This window comes from Mustela nigripes, chromosome 6, assembly GCF_022355385.1.
Source record: "Mustela nigripes isolate SB6536 chromosome 6, MUSNIG.SB6536, whole genome shotgun sequence".
NCBI classification, from domain to species: Eukaryota; Metazoa; Chordata; class Mammalia; order Carnivora; family Mustelidae; genus Mustela; species Mustela nigripes.
The window spans coordinates 15,725,528-15,736,964 of record NC_081562.1 but is presented as its reverse complement, the minus strand read 5'-3'; the positions used below and the strand labels follow the sequence as shown (position 1 = coordinate 15,736,964).

Sequence of the window (11,437 nt, the reverse complement as noted above, 5' to 3'; positions counted from 1 at the left end):
AATCACATGCAGTCAAAATTATCTTAAAAATGGGGCATCTGGGTGGCTCGTGGGTTAAGCTTCTGCCTTTGGCTCAGGTCATGATCTCAGGGTCCTGGGATCAAGCCCACCCGCATCGGGCTCTCTGCTCAGAGGGGAGCCTGTTTCCCCCTCTCTCTGCCTGCCTCTCTGCCTACTTGTGATCTCTCTCTTTCTCTCTCTGTCAAATAAATAAATAAAATCTTTTAAAAATTATCTTAAGAAGGTCCTTTGGTGGTCCATAAGACCTGGGATATACTCAGTTTTGGTTTTTTGTTTGTTTGTTTTTGACTGTGACATTGAAATAGGTATGTTTCTTCAACTGAGTGCTAGATAAAATAATTGATTTGAACAGGTGAAGGGAAAATAAGTATCTTTAAACTCTAGACTGATGTTCTGTGTGTTGAGATCAGGACCAGCTACATAATTTGCAAGGTGCAGTGCAAAATGAAAATGTTGGCTCCTCACTGAAAAATTATGAAGAATTTCAGGATAGCAGCAGCAGAGCATTAAACTGAATGTAGGGCTTTCCAAGCATGGGGCCTTGTGCACCTGCTCAGTCTGCATACCCATGAAGCCAGCCCTTCATACATACCAAGAAGCTTGGAATGTAATGAGAAGCTTGGAATCTGAGATCAACTCAGGAAGAGAAGCCTCACAACGCCCACAGAGGGAACAGAGGGCAAAATCATTGCCAGTGTTTAAATTATTCTGTTGTGCTCCCTGAACCCTGTCCCATCTGAGGACATGTAGTTGAATTTATATTGTGTTAAATCAGCACAAGATGCAGCCCCACTAGATAAGTCAAATGGTTGAGAGGTTGCAAATCCATACTCCAATTACATTAGGGGATCTTCTGATTTTTTTTCAAAGACTCATTATAATTTAAAACTCAGATTTATGGTCTGTAAAAAGAAAATAAGCATTTCTATTTCTTTACCTTGCAATAATTTTGATCAGCCTTCGTCATATACGTGACAAAGGCAATAGAACTAAAACTGTTGTGTAATTTATAATAAACAAGCTGCATTACTGTGAATTTCCTAAGTGATTCAAAAAGGAAATTTAGAAAAATTAGATGTGAAAATAAAAAGCTTACTAGAGAGATTGCCTTTTAGAGATTTTTCCCAGAAGGTCCTGAACTTATTCTAAGCAAGGAGGATTTTATTCTATGACTGCCTGAGCTCTCTGAGCAAGAATGTGACACAAGGCTTTTTTTTTTTTTTTTTAAGGGAACTGCCTAATATTTTATAGTACTATTTTTTTTCAAAGTGGGTTTTTATATACAAGCCAGACTGAGGGCAGCTGGTCAGGTAATTGACCAGAAGGTTTCCAGATAGCAAGTTATTTAATATCAAAGTAACAACAGGTTGTGTTTCCAGGATATTTTCTCTCCCCTGTGTGGGTCTCTGATGTTACCTCACTTCCTCCACCTTAAGGTTCTCACCCCAGCACATGCTGAAACTTGACTCATTTGCTTTGACCAAAAAAAAAAAAAAAAAGCTTCCTTGTGGTTTTGAGAGTTACATATTTGAGCTTTGAAATAAGTGCCATGACTAAGGTCAGGCCACTGGTCACCCAGGTAGACTGGACAACTTTCCTGACTCATGCTCACCTGTTTCAACTTATGTAATCACACAAAAACAATCCTTAACAAGTGCCTATAAAGCCAACAAAAAGAAGCAAAGCTGCAATGTGTCATTGTCACAGTGTCCAAAACTTGGGGGGATATTTTTGGTTAATCCTTCTATTGTGGAGTTTTTAGGGTGGTGATGGCAGTTGTTCAGTGGTGGTTGTTATTTGGCAAGAATTGAAATTGGAGGCTTCTGTTACCCTGACTGCTGATTCCAACAAAAAATAGAAACAAGGGCATGCTCATAGGAAAGAACGAATGGGTGGCAACAGCATTTATTCCCTAAATTCTTGGTTTGTATCAAGTTGTATATTTTAGAAGGGAGGAGAGTGTAGCATAGGGAGACACAAATACAAATTTAGAAAGATCAGCAGCCAGGTTTGTTCAGAGTGATTTACCTGATAAATCAGTAACTAACACTGACTAGTGTTTACTGTATACAGTTGTAAGCACTTGGGATGATTTATCCCATTCCATCCTCACCAAAATCCAATGAGATAATCATCACTGGTTATCCATTGACCAAGATCTGATGGGTAATTAATGTCAGAGACAGGATTGAACCCCAGACCAGTCCGTGTTGTAACACTGAATTATCCCAGCTAGGATAAGTGGCTTTCTATCCTTTAAAATGTTGCCTATCTGGTTTTTTCTAGAACCAGTTTTGCCTCCACAATTCAGACATGGTTTCAGCACGAAGTAGCAATACTTCAGCCTATACAAAATTCACTGACATTCCTGCATGAAACTTTCTTCCAAATAATGCCAGTTTACAGAAGATACAGCGGTTTTTATGTGAGCTGTTGGGGGAATGGTGTTTCTGTTCATCCTGAAAGCACACCCGCAAGAGCAGACGAGCAGCCACCCTGGGGCTGCTTATTTACATTAACCAATGTCGAAACTTCTCGGGTAGAGAGGCGCTGCCCGGAACCCTAGAGGAAGTGAGATGTTTTATCTTTTGAGTGCACACGAAGTTTACAGTTTAAAAGTCTTTAGAGAGCCTGGGAGGGTGTGACTCCCAGGAACTAATCTTTCAGTCCAGCCATATGCAAATCTGGGCCGGTGTTTATGTGGAGGTGCAGACAGAAACGTAGGTGACAAGGTTGGTTGCTGACGCGCGTGGGAACGCACCTGCCCTGTTGTCGGTTGGGCTGTGAGTGTCTGTGCGGACACCGTGATGGTGAGTACCCAGTTTGGATCGCCCGCTTACATGAGGGATGCTCGAGTAGTAGAAGTTCCACTCGCAACCGGGGAGCTAGTACCATTATCCACGCTGGGCCGCCCTCCGGAAGCCCAAGCCAGCCCCGCGCTCCACAAGAACAGCCACCAGTGGTTCCGCGCGCAGCCTCGCCCCGCCCCCAACACCCCCACCCCGGCCTAGACCCCTCCCCCCTACTCGGCTCCGCCCCCCAGTGCTGACAGCTCCGCCTCCAACGCCGGGCGCTCCCAGCGGCTCGGCTGCCCCAGTTCCGTAAACACTTTTCTCCCCGCCCCTAGCAGTCCCGGGACCGCACCACTCGAAGACCGCGGGGGGGACGGTTTCCTCTCGCACGCAGAACACCGTCAATTCAAGCTCTTCTTGCCTCTTTCATCTGAAAATGAGTAAAGCTGATCTCGACTAGGCCAAATATGTCCGAGCTCTGCGATCGGATCCTGAAGTGACCTGTATTTCCCCCCTCCCTCAGCCCGTCCTCCCCTGCTCGCCGGTTCCACTGCTCCGCCGTGGCTGTCTCCTCAGAATCCCTCCCGGCCCTTTAAATACCGCGTGGGGCGGGGGGGGGGGGAGACCCGGAGGTTGGGGGTTGTTGGGCTGGTGAGTTTTCGAGGTGCTTTTGCGGTGCTCGGTGAGGGGACACCCAGAGACCCCTGACCCAGGTTCCCTAAGTCGCCTTTCTCCGCCTGTCTCTGCGCCGGACCCGGTGCGTATCCATCCGGGGGAGGGGGTCGCCAGCCTGAGGTGACGGGCCCGGGTCAGTGGACCAGGACATCTAGCCCCAGGGCAGCCCGAGGGCCTCCCCCGACCCACCTCGGAACTCTGTCCTGGGACTCCGGTGCCAGGGGCGTTAAAGCCCCGCTACTTGCTCCCCCAACCCCTTGTTTGACCTCGAACCGCCGTCCCGCGTGGGTGCGGGGCGCGGGTACCGAGTGGCGGCGGCGGGTGTCAGCTCGGCCGCGGGCTTTGGGCCCCGGAGGCGGCGGGGTCGCGGCCGCTTGGCCGCTGTTTACATCCTGCTGGACCCGTGCCAGCGACAGTGCAGCGAAAGGCTTCCCACCAACCGGGCCCCGGGAGGGGGCCCCCTCTCTCGCCTGCGACCCCCGGCCCGGCGCGGGTGGGCAAGCCGAGCCGCGGTGGGGGCGGGCGCGGCCCGAAGCGTGTGTTTGGGGTTTGTTGCCGGGGTTTCCCTGGCACTCGGCTGGGCCTCCGCCGTCCCCTCCCCCAAGGGTTTGTTATGGCAGGAAACGTGCTGTTGGAGGGGAGGGGCTGCCCGAGTTGGTGGGGTGTGTGTGTGCAGACTCTGGTGCCTACCCCCGAGCGGACTGTCTGAGGGAAGAGGCGGGAGATGCCAGTCAGGCCCAGGGCTCGAACCTCTGGCCTCTCGGGGATAGCCTGCGCTTCCCAAAGCCGGGGGGGGGGGGGGGGGGGGGGGGGGGGGGGGGGTAACAGCGCTGATTTGGCACGTGGACGAACAGGGTACTGCGTTTTCGCTAGTACTGGGGGAAGAGAAAACTTCATTAAACAAGCGATTTCACAATGATATAAAGTTTCCTTTTAAAATAAATGTATTTAAATGCAAAAATCTAGCCAAGATAGAAGTGATTGATAAATTAGGGTATAGATGAGGAGGGAGATGTGGAAACAGACATGAAAAGTGGTATGCAAATGACTGAAGTTTGGAAATAATTGTCTTAGGTGGTTGTCCTGTTACTTTAACCTTGAGAAACCAGACAAGCTGTCCTTGTCCCCAGTGGGCCCCTCAGCCCTCAAGATCCTTGTGGTCCCATGGCTTCCAGCCCAGCCAGAGACCCTGCTCTTTGCCACCTGCCGATCAGAATGAGGTTAGGGCAGTGGTTCCACTTTAGTTGGCTCCTTGCCCACCTTGTCCTCTTGCCTCCAGGGATTTCATACATCACTCTGGCAGCCCGTGGAGGCTGCCTCACTTGAAGTGGCCCAGGGCTGAAGATACTCAGTCATGTGTGGAAGCAGCTTCAGTGCCATTTTGGGGGGGGGGGGGGGGGGGGGGCCCCAGGAGGAATCACTGGTATTAAACAGGCCAGTCAGGGGTGGGAGGAGAAGTATTTCCAAGTGTGAAAAGTGCCTAGAAATCCTTTTCCCTGATGCTGTAATGTTATGTGTTCCATGAACATCTGTTTTCTTAGACAATGACTGGCTTGTTGGCTTTTATCTAGCTCTTTGTTGGCTCTAATTTGATGAAGACCGGTATTCTCTAGCAGAATGGAACAGAACCTCTCTTCTGCTCTGTGGTTTATACCTTGCTGCATATGAATAACTTTCTAGCACTGCTGTTTGGGACTGGTTCTAAAGCAACATTTTGCAGAAGACGGAGCTTTTCCACACCATCTGCAATTTTTTTCTTCAGAGCCAAGTCTTATTCCTCTGACTCCTTACCCTTTACTACACATATGTGAATGCTTGTCTTTTCATATGACCTTGATCGGGTCTTCAAGGATGACATCCACTAGGTAGCTCTTGAAATATCTCATTTCCATGACTCAGCCTTAACTGGTTGGGCTCCATTCCTTGTCCAGAGCACTGCTGGAAAATCTAAATAGTGCACCTCAAAGTGTTTTTGATATCAGTTGTAAGGAGTTAAGACTTCTGATAATATGTGGGTTTTAACTAAGGATTTTGCAGTGCTTAAAGAATGGCTCTCGATAAAGGATTTTCATTTATTATTTTCATTTACATTTCAGAATTATTTTGGACAATAGACTCTTTCAGTGATGCCCTTCACGGTATAGCACTTGAGCAGCCACCCCGGGGTAAGGTCAGCTTGTTACCACATATGCAAGTATCCACGTGGTGTTGTGTAGATCGATTTGGCAGACTGAGAGTGGAAAGAATGAGCAGCAGGCCAAATTTTCTCCAGCCATCCTAGAGTGGTAGAAAGCATGGGCTATAAGAATCCATGGCCTGGCTTTCAGTTGTGCTTCTGCCACTGCTGTGAACCCTAGGACAAGTAATTTAATTTCTCTAAGCCTCAGGTTCTTTTCTGTATCATGCAGATAATAGCAATACCTCATCTAACAGGATTATAATAAAGATTCAAAGAGATTAAAACACTTAAAGCACTTATGGGGGCTGAGATATAATAAGCACACAGTAACTCTTAGCTCTGATTGTTATTATTTACTATCAATGAGCATAAGAAAGTGGAAAGACACAATGTAAACATTTCTTTAAGCTCTGGAGCTCTGAGTCTTTGCTAGTTTGAATTATAGGCACTGGGAATTGGAAAGAGGAGACATAGCCCTTCCTGTAAGCAGTTTAAAATGTAGTGGGGAGGCAGATATATAAACAACAACTATAGCACTTTAAGTGACTGCATAATGGAAATATGAGCAATGTGAGTGAGGCAGGAGAGAAGGAAACCCCAAGTTGTAATATGAATAGGAGTGTAGCTTAATTTGTTCTTCAGCAAGACACCTCCTCTATCCTTCGAAGTGTTCTCAGCTCTAGATGTCTAATTTAGATGGAGTGAGGATATTAGGGAATGTCACTTTGAAGTTGTAATATTTAATATTTAATTTGATATTTAATTTTAAAACTGAATGACAATAAGGAGTCCATGCAATAGAGATCAGGGAAGCATGCTAGGGGACAGACTAGCAGGTGCAAGTGCTCCAAAGTAGGAAGTTTGGCATATCTGAAGAACCTGAAGGAAGCCATTGTGTCTGTAGCGGGAAGGGTTAGAGAGAGAGTGATATGGGATGGTGTGTATAGGCAGAGGCCAAATCCCAGAGGAATATAAACCAGCCAGGAAACTTCTTAAGAAAAGGGAAACCACCTGGAGATGAACCCTTAGAAGGGATGATTTATTGTGCCTCTTCTGAAGGGCTCTGGCCTATTTCCTGTTTTTATTCTCCATACACTGTTCAAGAAGAACACTGGGTCAAGCCAGACTGTCTAGAACTTTTGTAATAGAGCAGTATCTAAGCTAGTCCAGCAGTGGGGACAGTCAAAATCTAAAAATTGCGGGAGCCCGGACTATTCTGAATTAGACTTGAAGTTTTGGTTCAGTACTTCTCTTTTAATCTTTTGCTTGGAAATAATTTCAAACTTAAAGAAAAGGTTGTAGGAACACTACAAAGAACTCCTTGTTGTCTACCTTTTACTCATATTCACCTGTTAACTTTTTGCTCCATATCTTTACTGTTTTCTCTTTTGGTCACTAAATTAGTCAAGAGAAAGTTGCATACATCATGGCCCTTTATTCCTAAATATGTAGTCAGAGTACACTTATCAAAGTTAGTAAATTTTAACATTGTAATATAGAAAGTAGATTCAAGTTTGTACCAGTGCTGTTAATTGATCCAATAATAGCATTTTTTCCCCCTTTGGTATAGGACTCAGTCAGGGATCATCTGTTGCACTCAGTTATCATCTCTTTTCAAATGGAACATGTCCTCAGCCATTCCTTGTTTTTATGACGTTGACATTTTTGGAAATCATGATTTCTTTCAGTAAGAATAAAATAATAGTTGACAGTTTGTCAAGCACTTACTGGGAACGGAAGTACTTGACATAGACTATTTCACTTAATCTCCACAACATTTTTATAAAGGAGATACTATTATTAGCCCCATTTTACAGATGGCTAAATTCCCTCTCTCCAGTCAGTAGATACCAAGAGTCAGGATCAAAAGCCTAGTCCACTTGATTCCAGAGCCAGTGTTCTTCCTGCTTCATGGACATGTACATTGTCTCTGGTGGGTCTTTCTAATCCTGAACCTGTGCTGGACCGTTTGCAGATGAATGTGCTATGGGAAGGAAATAAAGAAGTGAAGTTGGGAGTGTGGACCCAGGCTAAGGAGTCAACTAGCAAATTAAAAACCCGTCTTCCTTCTGTCTGTCCCTTTAAATCCCTCTACTTGTTTCCTCTTCTCTAAAATGGCAGTGGTTGTATTGCCATTCATTCAACCATAAATGTTTAAGTGTCAGCTGCATCCCAGTCATTGGTCTTGGAAGGAATTATATAATACTGAACTTATTAAATGAGAAAGAATAGAATGTAAAATGTGATTATTCTCCTTGATGGTGACCCACTGTAGTGTTGGAGGCTTTGCTTGGAGTTATCCAGTTTTCACCTTTGACTTTACCTTTGGCGAGTAGTAAATCCTCCAGGTAGAGCGAGATGTGGTGTTTTTGAAAAGTTGTGTGGTTTGCTTGTGATTGGCAGTGGTGAAAGTTAAGTAGGTCTAAGTTTGTCAGTATGAGAAGCATTACCTTTCTTAAAGGAATAGACTGGTTTTGTTATCACTATTCTAAGAGAGAATCCAAAATAGTTTTTAAAGCCATATAATTACCCTCAATGCCTTTTGAGTCAAGTAGCTTTGTCCCCAGATGACTTATATGGAAACCCGAGACCAAGAAAAGCAAGAACAGATGTGAAGGAACTTGCAGAAGACCATTTGCACTGGGATGGGGCGTTTGCTTTCAGCTTTATTATCTCAGATAAGTGCAAGAGTTCTGTTGTAAGTTAACTAACAGCTTGTTTATCCATAGGGGAACATACTTTTATCATCTTGGGATAAAACAGTTCTCCCCTCTAGAGTTTTTAATGCTTGAAATGATAATAACAAGAAAAATGCAAATAATACTAATAATAGCAATCATTTATATCCTGTTTTCTCTGTCAGACACACTGTTCCAAGCACTCTACGTGTATTGACTAAATGAAGTCCCACACCAACCCATGCATTAGGTGTCATTAGTATGCCTAGAGGAGGAAAGAGGCAATTTCCTTATAGAATAATAATGGACATTTGGGCTTCAAAGGAAAGTTCCTCCTTGGATGCATTAAAGCCCAGTTGTGCTATGGAGCCTTTTACCATCCAAACAAGAGGGTCTGAACATTAAGAAGCTTTCACATTTTCTGTTGCATTCCCTGTGCCAGAAACTACTTCCAGTGAACTGTTGGAAGGAAGCATAGTTGCACATTATTAAGTATGTCTGCCATGAGCACATTTAATTTCAGAACTTCTAGTGAAGCCTCATGGAACTCTGGGTTTATAGAATTTTGGCATTTCCTAGCTGAAAGGAACCTTATAGAAGGCCCAGCTGCTCAGAAAAATGAGGTGAGGGAGCCATTGTGGTGTGCATGAAGTAGCACAGCAAATTAATGACAGATTCAAGCCTCAGAGTCCAGCCTTCTAACTCCTAACCTACATCTTTTTATTTTTAAATCTTTGTACTTTGCTGCCTTGTTAAACACAATTAAGGAGCCTACAAAGTGTGCTGTTCAGCTGGAGTAGAAAAATGAAATGGACAGTTATGACTACTAACCTATTTCATAAATTCTAATGGATGAAAGCTTTTGTTCACCTTTACTTGGAAAAACAGCCAAAGTGAGGAAAAATTAAGAGCAGAGCATACAGAGCACTTGTTATGGCGGAATGACTGAAAAAAAAAATATGGAAACAAAGTTCAAGATTTTCAAATAGGAGTGTTACCAGGGTCAGGGAGTGTTGAGTCTTAAACCTAATAAAGTGCATTTAGGTGGTAGGTTCTCTCTTCCCGTGCTTTAACTTTGGCAGTACCAGGCCTTAAGTGTGTAGTGGTATCAGTTTGTGAATGTTCTGGTTGAAGCTGTACCAAATGGGATTCAATGATTCCGATTCAGCTGACACCGAATGAATATTGTCACGTACTTGACACTGGCAATGGACAAGACACATTCCCTGCCTTATTAAGGATAGTCAGAAGTAGCCATGGAAAGAAAATAACTGTACAAGGGATGCAGCTCCAGGGTGGAGATATAGGACATGTGCTGCAGATGTACAGAGAAGAGTGTCATTCACTCTGGTCAAGGAGCAAAGGCTTCCTGAGGAAGGTAGCATTTTCAAGAAGTGCTATCAGTGAGACAGAAAATGGTGGCAAAGAGAGAGAAGAATGTAGAGGGAAGGACAAGTATTCCATTTAGGATTGGGGTTTGGTGGAAGTGAAAGAGATCAAGCAGACCCTTTTGTTCTGTTCTCTATTCCCTTCCCCCCAGCAGGTGGGAGTTAAAGCTCAAGTAGAACCTAGTTTGTATGTGGTGAAGGAGGTGACTCCCATTGGAGTCTCAAGGATTAAGGGCTATTTTATAGCCTGTGCTGGTGGTGGTTGGCCTTGGGAGTCCAGGACAAGGCAGACTTCTCTACCTGGTAGGTTCCTGGCGGCTTCTCTGGATTCCTTGCAGAGGCAAGGAGTTAGTGGTCTTCTGTTTGTGATAGAGGTGGGCCTGGAAAGGATGCACTTGTACAATTGGCAGGACTAAAGGTTGATTAGGTGAGGCCAGGGGCAAAGGCCCTTGGGCACTGACCTTAAATTAAAGTCCCTCTGAGGTTCATCCTTATCTTTGTTACCACCCAACTGATACAAAATGGCAACATTTATCTCAACAAGACTAGAATCGCCCATAGGCCCATCCTGCCTCTCCTTTCTCATGCTTCCCCAGCAATGCCTTGTTTCCCCTTTTCACATGTGCTAGCCTCTGGCACATACAGTTGTAGGTATCTAGACTTGAGAGCCATGCAAGTAGGGCCCTATCTCTTTTGTTCACTGTTCTCTTTTTCCTGGTACTGCTGCTGCATAGTAGGCACTCAGTAAATACAAAAGGAACCACTGAAGAAACTGCACAGGATTTCCAGGCATACTATGCACAGCTGTGTTTTCAAGTTTTTGTAGCTTTAAAAGCTCTGTATACCTCACCGCATGGGCTGGTTTAAAGAGACTCAGTGAACCCTTACTATCATTATTGTCTATTCAGGACTCGAGGGGTCTTCTTCCTTGGGCCCTGGTTCCCCTTAGTGTCAGCTAATACCCTACGTGTCAGAGCCAGCTCCCTCCTGGGCCTTGCTAAGGCTCCAGGGCTCAGGGTGGAGCATCCTATGTGCCCAGGATCTCCTTTCTAGGGGGTGAGTGGGCCCAAGTGCTCTGCTCTTACCTGGAAGGCAATCTGATGTCCCAGATACAATACTGGACATAGAGTCAAGGGGCCGGTTTTATGGCACGGTAAGTCCCCTTGTCCCTCAGAGTCTGTCTCCTTCATCCATGAATCAGGTTCTTTGGTGCCTGTTTGTTCATCGGGTAGTAGTGGGTACCGAGTCAGCTGTCAAGTGCAAACCTAGTGTCAGGCTTTACACTTTGTATCATGGCAGTTCACAGGAAAATGGAGATAAACCTGAAAACTTGCCAGCCAGAGATGTTAGTTAGTCTTCTCCTTTCTCCAGGAGGCTCATCAGGAACTAAAGGGGCTGATTTAAAAAGTAGTTTATCTAAAACAAAGCCATAGGAATAATAATAATAATAATAGCTAATATTTGAGTACTATGCACTTTTATAAGATTAATCCCATTTAATCTTCAAGCAACCCTCTTAAGTTTAGTCTTTCAGCCCGGTTTTACTCAAGAGGTAGGTGGCTTAGTGGCTTTCCCAAAGTCACATGGCAAAAGACAGTATGAGCTTCTAACCTAGGCCGTCAGGCCTCAAGGCCCTACCCTCTTAACTCTTGCCTTCCATGTTTTAGAAACCCAGGGAGAGACTGTGTGTCTTCTGCACATTTT

At 45.0% G+C, this 11,437-nt stretch overlaps 1 protein-coding gene across 3 annotated transcripts in view; it reads left to right on the top strand.

The window, feature by feature from the left end:
- The first annotated feature begins 2,705 nt into the window (after positions 1–2,705).
- The window catches only part of TCP11L2 (t-complex 11 like 2), a 41,322-nt gene continuing 32,590 nt past the window's right edge, over positions 2,706–11,437 (top strand). Inside the window, exon 1 of one of the 3 annotated variants that reach the window (XM_059402185.1) lies at positions 2,706–2,831. The gene's annotated coding sequence lies outside the window, so the exon portion shown is untranslated. Of the gene's footprint in view, positions 2,832–3,410; positions 3,571–11,437 lie in introns of those variants that run through there. The other 2 variants (XM_059402184.1, XM_059402187.1) reach the window with 2 other exon arrangements.